The sequence below is a fragment of the Gossypium hirsutum genome, chromosome A12 (assembly GCF_007990345.1).
Source record: "Gossypium hirsutum isolate 1008001.06 chromosome A12, Gossypium_hirsutum_v2.1, whole genome shotgun sequence".
Classification (NCBI taxonomy): Eukaryota; Viridiplantae; Streptophyta; class Magnoliopsida; order Malvales; family Malvaceae; genus Gossypium; species Gossypium hirsutum.
The window spans coordinates 51,711,090-51,727,086 of record NC_053435.1 but is presented as its reverse complement, the minus strand read 5'-3'; positions in this window follow the sequence as shown (position 1 = coordinate 51,727,086).

Here is a 15,997-nt window from a genome sequence, read left to right as displayed (position 1 = left end):
GTAAGAGGGCAACATGCCCCTGTGGAACTTGCTCATGGTCGTGTTGTTGGCCCATGTGGCACATACGTACCTAAGGACACACCCGTGTCCTTTACCCTTGTGAATTTATTTTTAAATTTGAACCTACAGGGATTTTCACACGATCTAGCACACGCCCATGTCCATGGCCCGTGTCCCTCAAACAGCCTCAACACGCTCGTGTCTCAGCCCATGTTTGAAAACCTTGATATTCTGTTTCTAACCTCAGCAATCCTTAAGGGTCAAACGGCACACGCCCATGTGCTAGGTCGTGCCCTTCACACAACTGAGACACACCGCCGTGTCTCTGCCCATGTGTTTACTACCATGCATACTGACTTGACAATTTAACGTGCAAGGGACACACAGCCGGATAACACACCTATAGGGCTGACCGTGTGTCAAATATGGCCTAGACACACGTCCGTGTGTCTACTCGAGTGAACAAAATAAGGCTATTTACCAATCCTTTTTACCATCCTTACTTGCACTAACATATATATCATCTAACATGACAAATCCACACAATAATACAAGGTCTTATCAGCCACACAAGGCATTATTTCATTAATATAATTTACTAATCCATGAAAATATCATCATTTTTATATCAATAATGAACGTTATGCCATTATCCAAGGCTTTATACAAAATGAAGAGATTCATCCCTAGCCAACACATTTGGCCAAATTAACATTGACACAAAACTCAAAAGTCTAAGCCCTATACATGCCATATTCAAAATAATAAAACCAACTATACCAAGTGCTTCAGTTGATAGTGTGATCGATGCCTCCAACATCTGATGATCTTCGAGCTAATTAGGCGGCACTATAAGAAAATGGAAAGGAGAGGGAGTAAGCATAAAGCTTAGTAAGTTGCATGCAAATATATATAACATCAACTTTACCATTCATCATCATGCTCATAATACAAAAGTAGGCATAAGTACAACTTACTCATCACTGTCCAATACAATTCACATAGCATATATTAAGCTCACATATCATACATTTCAAATATGTACCTGTAACTCACAACATGGTTATACTTTTCTCGTTTAACTAAAACTGTAACTCTTACAGTTGAACCATTTAGAATGCTATCGGATATTCACTAAGCCTTTAACATAGGGTATAATGCCGATGCCATGTCCCAGACATGGTCTTACACTAGCTCATCCATCAAGTCGATGCCATGCCCCAAACAATTTCTTACACTAGCTCTCACATATCCGTGTCGATGCCATGTCCCAAACATGGTCTTACACTGACACATCTCGTAGCCAATGCATGTCTCAGGCATGTCTTACACTGGCTCTCGTGTATATGTTGATGCCATGTCCCAGACATGGTTTTACACTAGCTCTCATAATGTGACCGATGCATGTCCCAAACATGTCTTACACTGGCACACAAATAACCCGAATGTCATAGCATGAATATCTGATTTATTTCCTAAGGTTCAAACGGGAGTTCTACTATCTCAATATTCATCATACATAATCATTTCCAGAAACAAGCAATTTATGCTATATCAATTCAAACACATATAATAACAATGTAGTTATATTATTTACATACAACTTACTACGATATACAAAATGTAAGCGACTAGTTCGACTTAGTTCGCGAGCTTTATTTTTCCCCGGTCTAGGCCCATATTTTGTAATTCTTGATCTATAATGATAAAAGTTCACAAATTTAATCATTTGATTGATCTAGGTACTCAATAATTCATAATTGGGAAAAATGACCATTTTACCCCTACACCCGAAAATCAATTTTTATCACATTTTCTCAATAATCAAGCCTAGCCGAATACTTTTTATACTAGGAGCAGCCAAAATTCTCATTATTTTACACATTTATCAACTATTTTACAACTTATGCAAAATGGTCCTTAGTTAGGGTTTCCATGAAAACTACTTCACAAAAGTCGTTTATTTCACAACCATGATTCATTTTCTTCCTCAAAATTTTTGAAAACAACATGAACACTCTCATGGTAAAACCTAGACTTTCAACCATTTAACAAAAAAATCCCTTTGTTAGAAAGCTCATGCTATAAGTGTTCTAAAAATGTAAAAATTTTCAAGAAAAGCCATTAAAGTCACTTCTTGTAGAGATATTAGGTGGCTGCAATTTTTCAAGCTTCAAAACCCTCTTATGGCTGATATTTTCGGTGGGAAGAAGATGATTGAAAAATATGATATAATCCTCTCTTTGTTTTATTTTATTCAAGCCAATTTAGTCACCAAATCTACCTAATATTTGAGTTTTTGACCATTCTTGTTTCTATGGCTGGCCAGCCTATGTATTAGGGGTCTAATTTCTCTTTCACAACCCCCAATTTTAGTTCTCTAGCTATTTAACACCCTTAGCTATCAAAATAGGACTTTTGCACTTTATGCGATTTAGTCTTTTTTCACAATTAAGCATGAAATCGCTAAAATTAATTCACCAAAATTTTCATACCTTATATAATCATGCCACAACATATAAAATGATATAAAAAAATAATTTTTCTGTCCTCAGATTAGAGGTCCCAAAACCACTGCTCCGATTGGACCCAAAATAGGGCCGTTACAGTTCAAGTTTTGCACCTATTGCAATTTAGTTCTTCTAGTCAAATTAAGCACTTAATCGATAAAATTTCTTAACGAAATTTTCATAATTATTCTATCATGTTGTAGACCTTAAAGAATTAATAAAACAAATATTTGTACTTTGGCTTTGTGGTCCCGAAACCACTGTCTCGATTTGACCCAAAAATGGGTTGTTACAACTCTCCCCCTTTTAGGGATTTTCATCCCTGAAAATCTTACTAGAAAAGAGGTTTTGGTACTATTTTCTCATAGCTTCCTTAGGTTCCCATGTAGTCTCTTTGACCCTGTGTCATTGCCACAAAAGTTTCACTAGAGCTATGCTTTTATTTCTCAATTGTTTAACCACTCAAGTTAACACTTTCATCGGTTCTTCACCATATGTCATATCGGGTCGAATCTCAATCTCTGTTGGGGAAATTACATGCGAAGGATCTGATTGATATCGTTGCAACATCGACACATGAAATACATTGTCAATTCTTTCCAACTCCGATGGCAAAGCTAGTCAATATGCCACTGGGCCTATTCTTTCAATAATCTCATACGGCCCAATGAAACGCGGACTCAACTTGCCTTTACGACCAAATCTAAGAAGTTTCTTCCACAGAAACACTTTATCACCAACATGAAATTTGATATCCTTCCATTTCAAATCCACGTACAATTTTTGTCGATTCGAAGCTGCTTTTAAACAATCACGAATCACTTTCACCCTCCCTTAACTTTCTCTAACCAAATCAACCCCGTGAATCTGTTTCTCACTAAGCTCGATCCAGTACAATGGAGTTCAACATTGCGGCCATACAATGCTTCATGCGGTGCCATCTTTATACTCAATTGGTAACTGTTGTTATAAGCAAACTCAACCAATGATAGATATTTCTCCCAACTACCTTCGAATTCTAAAAAATAAGAATGAAGCATATCTTCGAGAATTTGGATCACTTTCTCAGATTGACCATCGGTTTGCGGATGGAATCTGGTACTAAAATTCAACTTCGTAACCAACGCTTCTTGCAATTTCTTCTAAAATCGCGATGTAAACCATAGATCTCTATCCGAAATAATAGAACTAGGCACTCTGTGCAATCTAACAATCTCAGAAATGTACAATTCAGCTAGTTTATCAAGTCAATAATCGGTACGTACTGGAATGAAATGAGTCGATTTCGTCAATCTATCAACAACAACCCATACAGTATCTTTGTTCTTCGGAGTCAGAGGTAACCCCGATATTAAATCCATCGTAACACTATCCCATTTCCACCTGGGTATAGTCACAGGCTAAAGTAAACTCGAAGGCACTTGATGTTCGAGTTTCACTTGTTGACAAATCAAACATTTCGATACAAACTCTGAAATGTCTCATTACATGCCTGACCACCAATACAACTCCTTCAAATCATTATACATCTTTGTACTTCTAGGATGAATAGATAAACAACCGTTATGTGCTTCATGAAGAATTTTCTAAATCAGTTCAGTATTTCTCGATACACAAATCTTACCTCGGAACCTTAAACAATCATCCGGTTGAATCCAATATTCTAAATCACTATACAATTGGCACTAAACTCTTTTAACTTGCAACTCATTATCACCTTTTTGAGCTTCGCAAATTTGCTGAAGAAATACCGGTCTAGCTTTCAACTTGGCCAGAATCGATCCATCATCAGATAATGTTAACCGTGTATTCATCGCCCTCAAAGCAAACAAAGTCTTTCTACTTAAAGCGTCCTCGACTACGTTCGCTTTCCCTGGGTGATAGTCGATCACTAATTCATAATCTTTCAATAGTTCGAGCCATCTCCGTTGTCTCAAATTCAAGTCTTTCTGGGTCATCAAATACTTTAAACTCTTGTGATTAGTAAAGATGTGACACTTTTCACCAAATAAGTGGTGTCTCCAAATTTTTAAAGCAAACACAATAGCAGCCAATTCCAAGCCGTGCGTCGGATAATTCTTTTCATACGGTTTCAACTATCTCGAGGCATAAGCTATTACTTTACCTTCTTGCATCAACACACAACCAATACCGTTCAAAGACGCAGCGTTAAAAATCAAAATATCTTTTCTTGACCCAGGTTGCACTAATACCGATGCCTCAGTCAACAACGCTTTCAACTATTCAGAACTCTTTTGGCATTTCTCGGACCACTCAAATTTCACATCTTTTTGTAACAATCTAGGCATAGGTGTAGCAATCATCGAAAATCTTTTAACAAAAAGTTGATAATATCCAGCGAAACCCAAAAAGCTTCTAACTTCGGATATATTTCTCGGTGGTTTCCAATCAACAACTTCTGAAATCTTACTCGGATCAACCTGTATACCTTCCGTTGAAATAATGTGTCCCAAAAATCTAACTTCTCAAAGCCAAAACTTACTTTTGCTGAATTTAGCAAATAATTTCTTGTCTCTCAAAGTCTGTAATACAATTCTTAAATGTTTGGCATGCTTAGACTCATGTCAGGAGTAAATCAAAATGTCATCAATAAAAACAACCACAAATTTATCTAAATACGGTCGGAAGATTTGATTCATTAGGTCTGTAAAAACTGCAGGAGCATTAGTTAATCCAAAAGGCATAACAAAAAATTCATAATGCCCGTACCTCATTTTGAACGCGGTCTTCGGTACATTCGAGTCGTTAACCCTCAACTAATAATGGCTTGATCTCAAGTCTATCTTTGAGAACACTGTTGCCCCTTTCAACTGATCGAACAAGTCTTCAATTCTCTGTAAAGGATACTTGTTCTTTATCGTAACCTTGTTCAGTTAACGGTAATCAATACAAAGTCCATAGAGCTGTTTATACAATTCATACAATATTAAAGCATTAAAAATAAAATTATAGTAAAGCTTATTTAACATACGAACTTACCTTGGTTACAAAAATGGCCAAAGGATCTATTTGTCAGTTACTTTATTTTTCCCCCAATCTAGACTCGAACTTCATTTTTTCTTGATCTATAATGTCAGATTTAACTTATTTAATTGTCACATTATTCAATTCGGCCAGAAAACACATTATGGAAAATTTTACATTTTTGTCCTAACTTTTTAACATTTTACAATATAGTCCCTAGGCTCGTAAAATGAATTTCATTCAATTTCATCACAACCCAAGCCTAACCGATTATTATTTATACGCATAATAGCCCACATTTTTATTTATTCACACTTTTCTACACAGTTTATAGACTTTTACAAATAAGCCCCTATTTAACGTTTTTATCGAAAAATCACTTTGTAAATGTTGTTTATGTAACATCAAACATACATTTTCTAGCATTAAGCATCAAAAGACACATATATTCATCATGGGTCAAATTTTAAACTTTTATCCTTCTTCAAATTAGTCCTTGGAAAGGCTAGATTAGGTTAAGACAACTTCAATACAAATCATTAAAAATGGGGCAAGAACGGACTTACAATCGAGCTTGAAAATGACCAAAACCCTAGCTATGTCTTATTCTTCAAATTTGGCTATGGGGGGACTAATTTCAGAAGATGGACACTTTTATTTAGTTAATTTTGTCCTTATTAGCCAAATTACTAAAATACCGTTAATGCATAACTTTGAAATTTCACCTAACGATGTCCAGTTTTTTTCCATCCTAAGGTATAATGGTCAAATTTCTATTTAAGGATCTCTAATTAAAATTTTATAACAATTAGACACCTTTAACTTATAGAATTTAAGTTTTGCACCTATTCCAATTTAGTCCTTCTAGTCAAATTAAGCACTCAATAGATAAAATTTCTTAACGAAATTTTCACACAATTATTCTATCATGCTGTAGACCTTAAAGAAATAATAAAATAAATATTTCTATAGAAATAATAAAATAAATATTTCTACTTCAAATTTGTGGTCCCGAAACCACTATCCTGATTTGACCCAAAAATGAGTTGTTACACCAAGTGATGGCACATTGGTTAGGCACACAAGATGAATGATTTTGGCATGTTTAGGTATTTTTAAATGTGGTTAAACCATGTGAAAATGATTGGGAAATATTTGGTTTGGTGTCCAAGAAATGGATGTTGAACTGGTTTGCATTAGGGGTCATTTTAGATGCACATGGCCTGGGACACGGGCTGTGACACAACTGTGTGCCGCACACAGCCTCCTCACATTGTCGTGTCTTATTAATTTTATATGTGAGATTTTTTGCACAATCACAGTTAGTTATATGGTCTAAGCACACAAGCGTGTGGAGTAGCCACACAAGCTGGCCTTTGTCACACGGCCATGTAACCCATGTTTTTAGTTTTTCTACATTTTTCTGTTTTGTTTGAGATTTGTCAATGTTTGTTTCCAAACTATTTCTAAGGCCCCATAGGCTCAATTTAAGGTTGTTTATCTATGAATGTTATGATTATTGATTGGACATTTATTTATGATATTTAAATTTATTTTTGAATTAAGTTCAAATATTATTGGATATGTTAATCGTCGCAATATCCTGTGATCCTATTCCGGCGACAGAAACGTGTTAAAGGTGTTATAGTTACTAAATAAGATGTTCTTTTTGAAAGTTGGATATTCCAGATAAGTATAAACCTTTAATAGAGTGGTAACACTTGAGATCTGGATCTGGCAAATTAGTTCGGGTTGAGGGCGTCACAATTAAGCAGTATTACATGGTCAAATCGTAATACGAAAATACAACTTTTATTAGTAGACGAGCCTAAATATGTCATTACTCTAATAAAAAATGAGCAAACCAATTGAAAGAATAACATGACATCTATCAAGTCCAATTAGGCAGATGCTTTGCTTGGGCATCAAAGCGGATGACTCCTAGAGGATAGAGACATAGATGTGATTGACTGAACTGACAGTACGTTGGTTGACTCCCAGCGTGGGTGTATTGGATATGAGAATTAACACTAAAACAATCAATAATATAACATTATCTGCAAATGTGGCTGGTCAATTGAAATATTTAAAAGTGTACAATGGAACACTTTGAGTATTCCAAGGATCGAACCCAAGAGAGTTTTGAGACTAGGTGATTTCTAAACATCAAGAATGCAAATAGGAAGTCTAGCTAATTAATCACTAAGCACCATGTTACGACAATTCATTAAAAAATATTAATTTCACTAAATAACTAATTAAGACTAATAAGGACCAAATCGTAAAACAAGTTAATGCGACCCTAGCTCGAGAAGTTACCACCGAACCTGTTGAGCTACCACAAGGACCTATAACTCAGTCATGAGCTAAAAGGTTTCAAGATGTGTTAGCAAGTTATGTTGATCGAGCTTGGGAAGAGCAAGTAGCCGAATCCATTGATCATGCTTGGACCAACTCAATAGGCATCCCTTGCAAGTTATTGCAAGCCGAACTTTAATTTATTTAAATCATTTTAGTTAATAATTGAGTTTCTGGACTTTATTAAACCCATCTTAGTTAATTATTTGTTGGACTTATTTTTGTTAAGCTCTTTTTAGTTAATTAATTGTTGGAATAAATGTTTATCTTAGTTTATTTAATTGCTGGAATAACTTATTGTTAAATATGTTTATTTACAGTTTATTAAATCAAGTTAGGAGTTAAAAGTGTTTATTTTAGTTTATTAACTAAGTTTATTAAGTATAGTGTGTTTAAATGTGTTTTTAATGTGTTTGTTAATGCTTGTATGTGACCTTTTAGTTGGAATAAGTTAAGTCCAAGGGAGCTGTTATAAAGTGTTAATACGGCTGATACATTACTTAAAGAAAAGCATTATTCATCACTTAAAGGAGCTATTACATCATTTAAAGGAGAGCATTATATATACTTAAAATTCATCTGCCTTTTCTTCTTCTTCAAGTGCTCAAATATGTAATGACCCAAAAATTCACGGCATCAGAAAAGTACATTATCGGGCCTCCGTCTTAGTGAAACAGGTTCGTAAATAACTATTAGGAATAATTATAAGTCTAGTAGTGTGTTTAATTGGATCTTAATTAGGTGAATTTGGTTTAATTTAAAGTAATTAAAAAAAGAGGGGATTAGATTGAATAAAGGGTAAAAGTTTAATTATAGATTGATAGAAAATAAAAAAGGACCAAAAGGGCAATTAAACCACATTTGAAATTTGAGGCGGCATAAAGGAAATAAAATCTAAGGTTTTTGTTTTAATTATATATATTATATTATGTTATGTTAATTTATAGTTTTATTAATTTATAACTTAAATAAGTAAATAAACCAAAACATGCCAATTGTATGGTTATAATTAAATATATGTGTAAAATACAAGAAAATACACTTGTAATATATTTCTATATTTTCTTAAATAATAAATAAAATATATTTATTGATTATTATTATTTAATTGATATTATATTAGTGAATAAATAAATAAGTTGATAAATGTAGGATAATGAGATGATACATGTGTAATAATATGTATAATACAATTGTAATACAAGTATTATTTATTAAGTAGATATTTATTATTTATTATTAATAAGTAAAAGATATTTATTAGATAAATAATTAAAATTATAAGATTTCTGGTATGTAAAAAAATTAGATAATGACATTTGTAATAATATGAATAAATACATTTAAATTAGATAATGACATTTGTAATAATATGAATATATACATTTGTATTATGTAACACCCCTTACCCGTACCCGAGGCCGGGATAAGGTACGAGGCATTACCGGACAAACATACTAACATTAAACTAAAATATGGGCCATAAAATTTCATTCATATTTCAAAACGTTCATTCACTTACACATAGTCCCTTATTTGAGTCTACGAAACCCAAAACATACCTTAGAAAGGGTTCGGGACTAAACCGAGAACTTACAAAAATCTTGGAAATTTCATGCTTTAAGACTCCACACGCCCGTGTCCCAAAGTCATGTTCCATACACGGCTGAGACAAAAGGTCATGTGTCTCCCTGTGTGGAATATACCTAGATTGTTTTCCAAGCTTTGGTCAACCTTAATCTTTTACACACTTATACAAAATCAAATGCATATAACATGGTATTCATTTAATGATTAAATATTCTCAATTAAACCACAAACATAACATTTGTATGTCATCATACATGTGTCTCTCATACTCATTTTACCTTGTTTATTATAGTACCACTTATACATTTATACCAAGATTATCATCTTATAAAATATCTTCAGTTTAATCATCAAGCATTCATATTTAAAACTAGATCATATCTTTATAAAATACCACAATTCACATACGCAAAATAACATGTTTGCCTGAAACATTTCAATTCAACTCCATACCCAACAAGCATTACATTGAGACTAGTCATATATATATATACATGTCATGATACATATCATTCTCTTTCTGTTTTCTTAGAAACACATATCATTTATTTCATATACCATAGTTTCCATGTATTCCACATATATTTATTTTCCTCCTCTTCCTCTCCATTCCACATCCTTAATGTATATTGTAACACCCCAATCCCGTATCCGTCGCCGGAATAGGTAAAGGGGCATTACCGGACTTGAAACTCATATCAGAACAGTAATAATTTTTTTTTTGAAATAAGGAGCATTCCTTTGGGTAAATACTAAAGACAGTCAGGGATACAATTTAAACTTCTATAAGTACACATTCAAAAGATGCCATTTTCGCATGGCTTATATAAATTAATCAAAATATCCTCCCACTACTAGTCTATTCTATACATGCCATAAGATAATCCAAAACATAGCAGTACCAAACAGTGGATAGTGATAGTGTGACTAGTTGCTGACGATCCCCGAGCCTGTAGCTTCGAAATGAGATCTATAAAACAAAGGAAACAAAGTAAACGGAGTAAGCATTACAATGCTTAGTAAGTTTTAAGCAGTGTCAACAGATAACTATCAAATTATAACATAGTTGTTCGTATTTTTATTTCACTCTTCCTTCGGGCATACCATCCCTTTTACCGAACATACACATCTCATCATATACAATAGGCAGATAAACTTTCACATAAAAGTGAGCTTATGTGACATAGATATATTGTATAATTTCACATAACCTCTCACATTGATCCGATGTCACATAAACATAGGAATAGTCTCATAGATTGCTCACGTATGCATCACATGACTACCTTATGATTTAGTTCAAATCTAGCTCACATATAAACTTGGAGTACTTACCTGTTTAACCTTTCGCATTGAATATATTTATAAGCAATTCTTATTACGAAGTCTTATAGCTTTAACCTCTACTCGGATTATCGGCGAAACCTTTAGCTCAGATGAAATCTCCACACGAAGTTATCGGGTCTTACCGGGACAAAATCTCCACACGTAGTCATCGGGTCTTACCCGGACATGATCTCCACACGTAGTCATCGGGTCTTAACCCAGACATAGTCACCACATATGGTCATCTGGTTTTTAATCCCAGGTTTACATCATAGAGTTTCATGCATATTTATTCACATGTTACAACATTCACATCGACTATCATATTTGTAATTCATTTACCTTATCAAGTATCTAATAAAACACACCCTCCACCGTTTGTCATTTGGCCACAATATATATATACACATCTCATACATATCTCACATTAGCCATTTAGCTTTACCACATATCCATCTCATACACGTTTCGCATTAGCCATTCGGCCTTACTACATATATACATGTTCACATTCATCACATTGGCCATTCGGCCTTATCTCATATATGTTGTTCACATTCATCACATTGGCCATTCGGCCTTATCACACATACGCATGTTCACATTCATCACATTGGCCATTCGGCCTTATCACACATACGCATGTTCACATTCATCACATTGGCCATTTGGCCTTATCACGCATATATACGCATGTTCACATTCATCACATTGGCCATTCGGCCTTATCACGCATATATATACAGGTTCACATTCATCACATTGGCCATTCGGCCTTATCACACATACGCATGTTCACATTCATCACATTGGCCATTCGGCCTTATCACGCATATATATACAGGTTCACATTCATCACATTGGCCATTCGGCCTTATCACACATACGCATGTTCACATTTATCACATTTGCCATTCGGCCTTATCTCATATATACACATTCACATTCATCACATAAAATCCTAAATCAAAATATAAATTTTCATGTATTCACATCACCATTATCCAAATATACTTCACATACCACATATACTTTCATGTATACACTTTGTCTTGGCTAAATCTACATCTATCATTTTCCGATGAGTAATTCAATTTCAAGCCATACTATCATTTCATATTGAATACTTATAAACTTACAATTTCACAAATTTTAATATCAAAGATCCATCTAACACTCATATATCATTTTATAACATCACAATTTAGAATTCACGTATGAGTTTAATCAATAGCTTATGAGCAACTAAAACAAGTTTTATCCATGTTTACAACATGACCACAATTTCTCTACAACCTGTTTTCTTGAGCAACATTCGTTAAATTATTTGTAACTAGGGCTACGAAATTCCAAATTATGTGCCGTTAATTTTCCCTGAAAATAGACTCGTATATCCTCTATCCACAAAATTTTCAGAATTTTTGGTTCAGCCAATCAATACCAGATTTTTCTTAAATTTTCCCCTATTTTACTGTTTGACTACTCTGACTACTCCTCACTAAGAATTTAATTTCTCATTGTACAGAATTCAAAATATGTTTTCGTTTATTTTTTTTGAAACTAGACTCATTAAGGAGTCTAAGCATAAAATTTTATCTTATAATCATTTTTGTACGATTTATAATGATTTTCCAAATACTGAACAGAGGATTTCGGAGCCATTCTGACTCTGTGTCACTCAACTTTGAAAATATCATTATCGGCAACCCCTTTACTTACATGATTTCTTTTATACGAAACTAGACGCGTCAAGCTTTAATTACATAATTTATCCAGCTTTTAACTCAACTCCCACAATTTATGGTAATTTTTCCAAAACATGCTACTGCTGCTGTCCCTAGCAGATTTATACAATTTACTCCGTAAAGTTCTCATTCACATATTTAAAACATAATATCATATATGCCGTCATTTAGAAAGGTCATTGACCTTAACGTATATACATAATTCATATTCATCCCGTTTTAAAACTTAAACTTACAAAGGAATCAAACTCAATTACTTAAGAACTTACCTCGGAAGTTGTCGAACGATTACAGATCGATTATTCGGTTAGGTAGCTTTCTCTCTTATCCGAATTAGACTCCCTCAGCTCTTGAGCTTGAATAAACAAATTTAATCTATTACAAACCAATTATACAAACTCATGGCCGAATACAACAAGAGGACTAACTAGATTCTACTAGCCACTCATTGCTCTATTATTAACCTTACTTAATTATAAACACATTCGGCAACTACCTCAACCTCATTTAATACAATTAACACCGAATTTCTCATGTAAAAAGTACCATTGCCGAATATCATTTAGTTCACCTTAATCCATCTCATGGTCGAATGCCTTTAAGCTTAATATCATGGTATCGTAACTCAACATTTATCAATATGTCATTAACAAAATATGCTCATATCAAATTTACTCCCAATCACATCTCAAAATTCAACAAGCTTATAACTCATTAATAATTAAATTCCATTTCAAAGTATCAAAACATTATCAAATGTATACTCATCCTAAATGACCGAATGCACATTAACTAAGCACTTAACAATTTTCTTTAGCCATTGAACTCATTCGGCAATGATAAGGATAAATTCAACAAACCTTAAATTTAACTTATAATTGTACATATCTCATTCAAAGCACCCACACCAATTTATTATCCAATCAACCATATCCGAAAACCTATCATACAATTAAAACCCTTGTTCAAATTATTATTCACTATAATACCATGGCCGAATCCCTCAATTAGCTAACTTAGCCTCTTGTTTTCAATCTAAACACGTATATACAACCTAAATCCCTCTTTTAACACATAATTCACTATCTTGAAACTCATTTCTTAAGTAATTTAACTTAGTCCAAAGCCGAATGCTATTTGAGCATTAAGCTCATGTTCTTTTCATTATTAAGCAAGTATTATAACTCAACTAACTTCATTAGCCGACTACTCAAGCTCATTTGAGCCACATATAGTAATTTAGTTTGTTTATACTCAATTAGAAACGTTTCTCCTCACAAATTATCAAAACATACACAATGTAACCCATTGAGCTCATGATTGAATGCTTCATGCATCCCAAACACAAAATCACATACATGGGTCATTTTAGGAGCTTTAAAACCAATTTAAATTTCTCAAAATCCAAAGAAAAACATATGAAATCATACCTTAATACCCAATACAAGATGGCCGAATGCCTTAGGTGTTCTTCCTTCCATTTTTTCTTTTTCCTTTCCTTATGGTTTCGGCAAGATGAAAAAAAGATGATGGGACTTTGTTTTTATCACCACCACTACTATAAATTTATTATTATACATAATTCCCACCAATTAAAAATGGAGACAAGAGAACACATTGTTACATGCATGTGTTGGCCGGCCATTTACATTAAAAAATGGTCTAATTGACATGCAAAACCACTCTTTTCAATGCATGTACTATTAGACCATTGTAAGATTAACCTCTCACTTTCCAACAATGTTTCATATAAGTCCATTTTAATAAATTCACATAAAAATGATCAAATTAATGCATGAAACTTTCACACATGCATTTACTCACATCATAAACACAGAATATAACTTTTAATTATTTATAAGACTCAGTTTCGTGGTCCCGAAACCACTTTCCGACTAGGGTCAATTTAGGGCTGTCACATATATAGCATCCTTGTAAGTACGATTTCACAATTTACTAATAAATGCTCACATCAAACTGTCCCCACGAGTCATAGTCACTTACTTATTTATAATTTGAGCTACAGAGCTCCAAATTAAGATCCGTAAATTTTCCCTAAAACTAGACTCACATATATTTCCACCATAAAATTTTCATAATTTTTCGTTTATCCAATTAGTACAGTTTATTCATTAAAATTTCCCCTGTTTCACTTTCTGACAGTTCTGACCTCTCTTCACTAAAAATTAATTATCTCACAGTACAGAACTCGGATAATGTTCTTGTTGATTTATCTTGAAAATAGGCTCATTAGGGATTTTAAAAATATAATTTTAAGCCTCTAATTATTTTTATCCAAAATTTTGTAATTTTACAAAGTCAAAACAGGGGATCACGTAATCATTCTGAACCAGTCTCACAAAAACATAAATATCTCAAAATATAGAACTCCTTTTCTTGCTCTGTTTCTTTTATATGAAAATAGACTCATTGAGATTTAATTTTATATCTTATTAAGTCTCTAATTCAATTTCTACTATTTTTGGTGATTTTTCAAAATCACGTCACTGCTACTATCCAAAACAATTTTATTGCTAATTCACTCTTTCACACTTTCTTTGTATTAACCTCATTTTAATATACATATCACAAATCATTTTCACCACATTTCATACATCACAAGTATAGGCCCATGATCACAAGGTCACCATAAAATCATCCTCATGTATAACTTACTTGTTTATAACCTCACCACATCCTGGTCACTTAATGAACACATCATTCACATAATCAAGTTCCTGCACTTATTAATCACAACACTCACAAAGCAATACATAGAGAGTCTCCCGTTGAACACTTCGGATCAATCCTCGATACTTGGTGGTTTCAGCACATAGCTCCACCCATCATATAGTTCGGCTCTCTTGTACACATGGTGAACACTCAGTACCATCCATGTGACCTAACCAATTTATCTCGTAGCTCTCTTGTCTACATGGTGTCCTTCACCTGGAACCATGCATGCGACCTAGCTATATATATCCCGTAGCTCTCTTGTCTACATGGTGTACACATAGTATCACCCATGCGACCTAGCTAGATCATAATGTCTTGTAGCTCTCTTGTACACATGATGTGCACTCAGCACCATACATGTGACCTAGCTACATACTATCTGTATCATCCAATCTTTCCGAAGGTTCAACCGAGATTTCTCTCTCTTTTCCAACAATTTCACCAATCAAGTAATTATCCACAAACATATTTCTAATATTATTATAAAATATCATACTACAAGTAATATTGATGTATTACTTACATATAAACTTACATCTCATTTAATATCAAGGCAATAACATTAAATTACACATTGCCTTATTAAAAATCATATGAACTTACAATTTCCCATAATATCCATAATCATAGAAATCACATTTATGTATGATAATTCAATGCACTTCATGTACCATAGACATATTTTTAAATTAATTCATAAACTTGGCACCATAATCATTTAATTTAATATAATTCAATTAATTCACT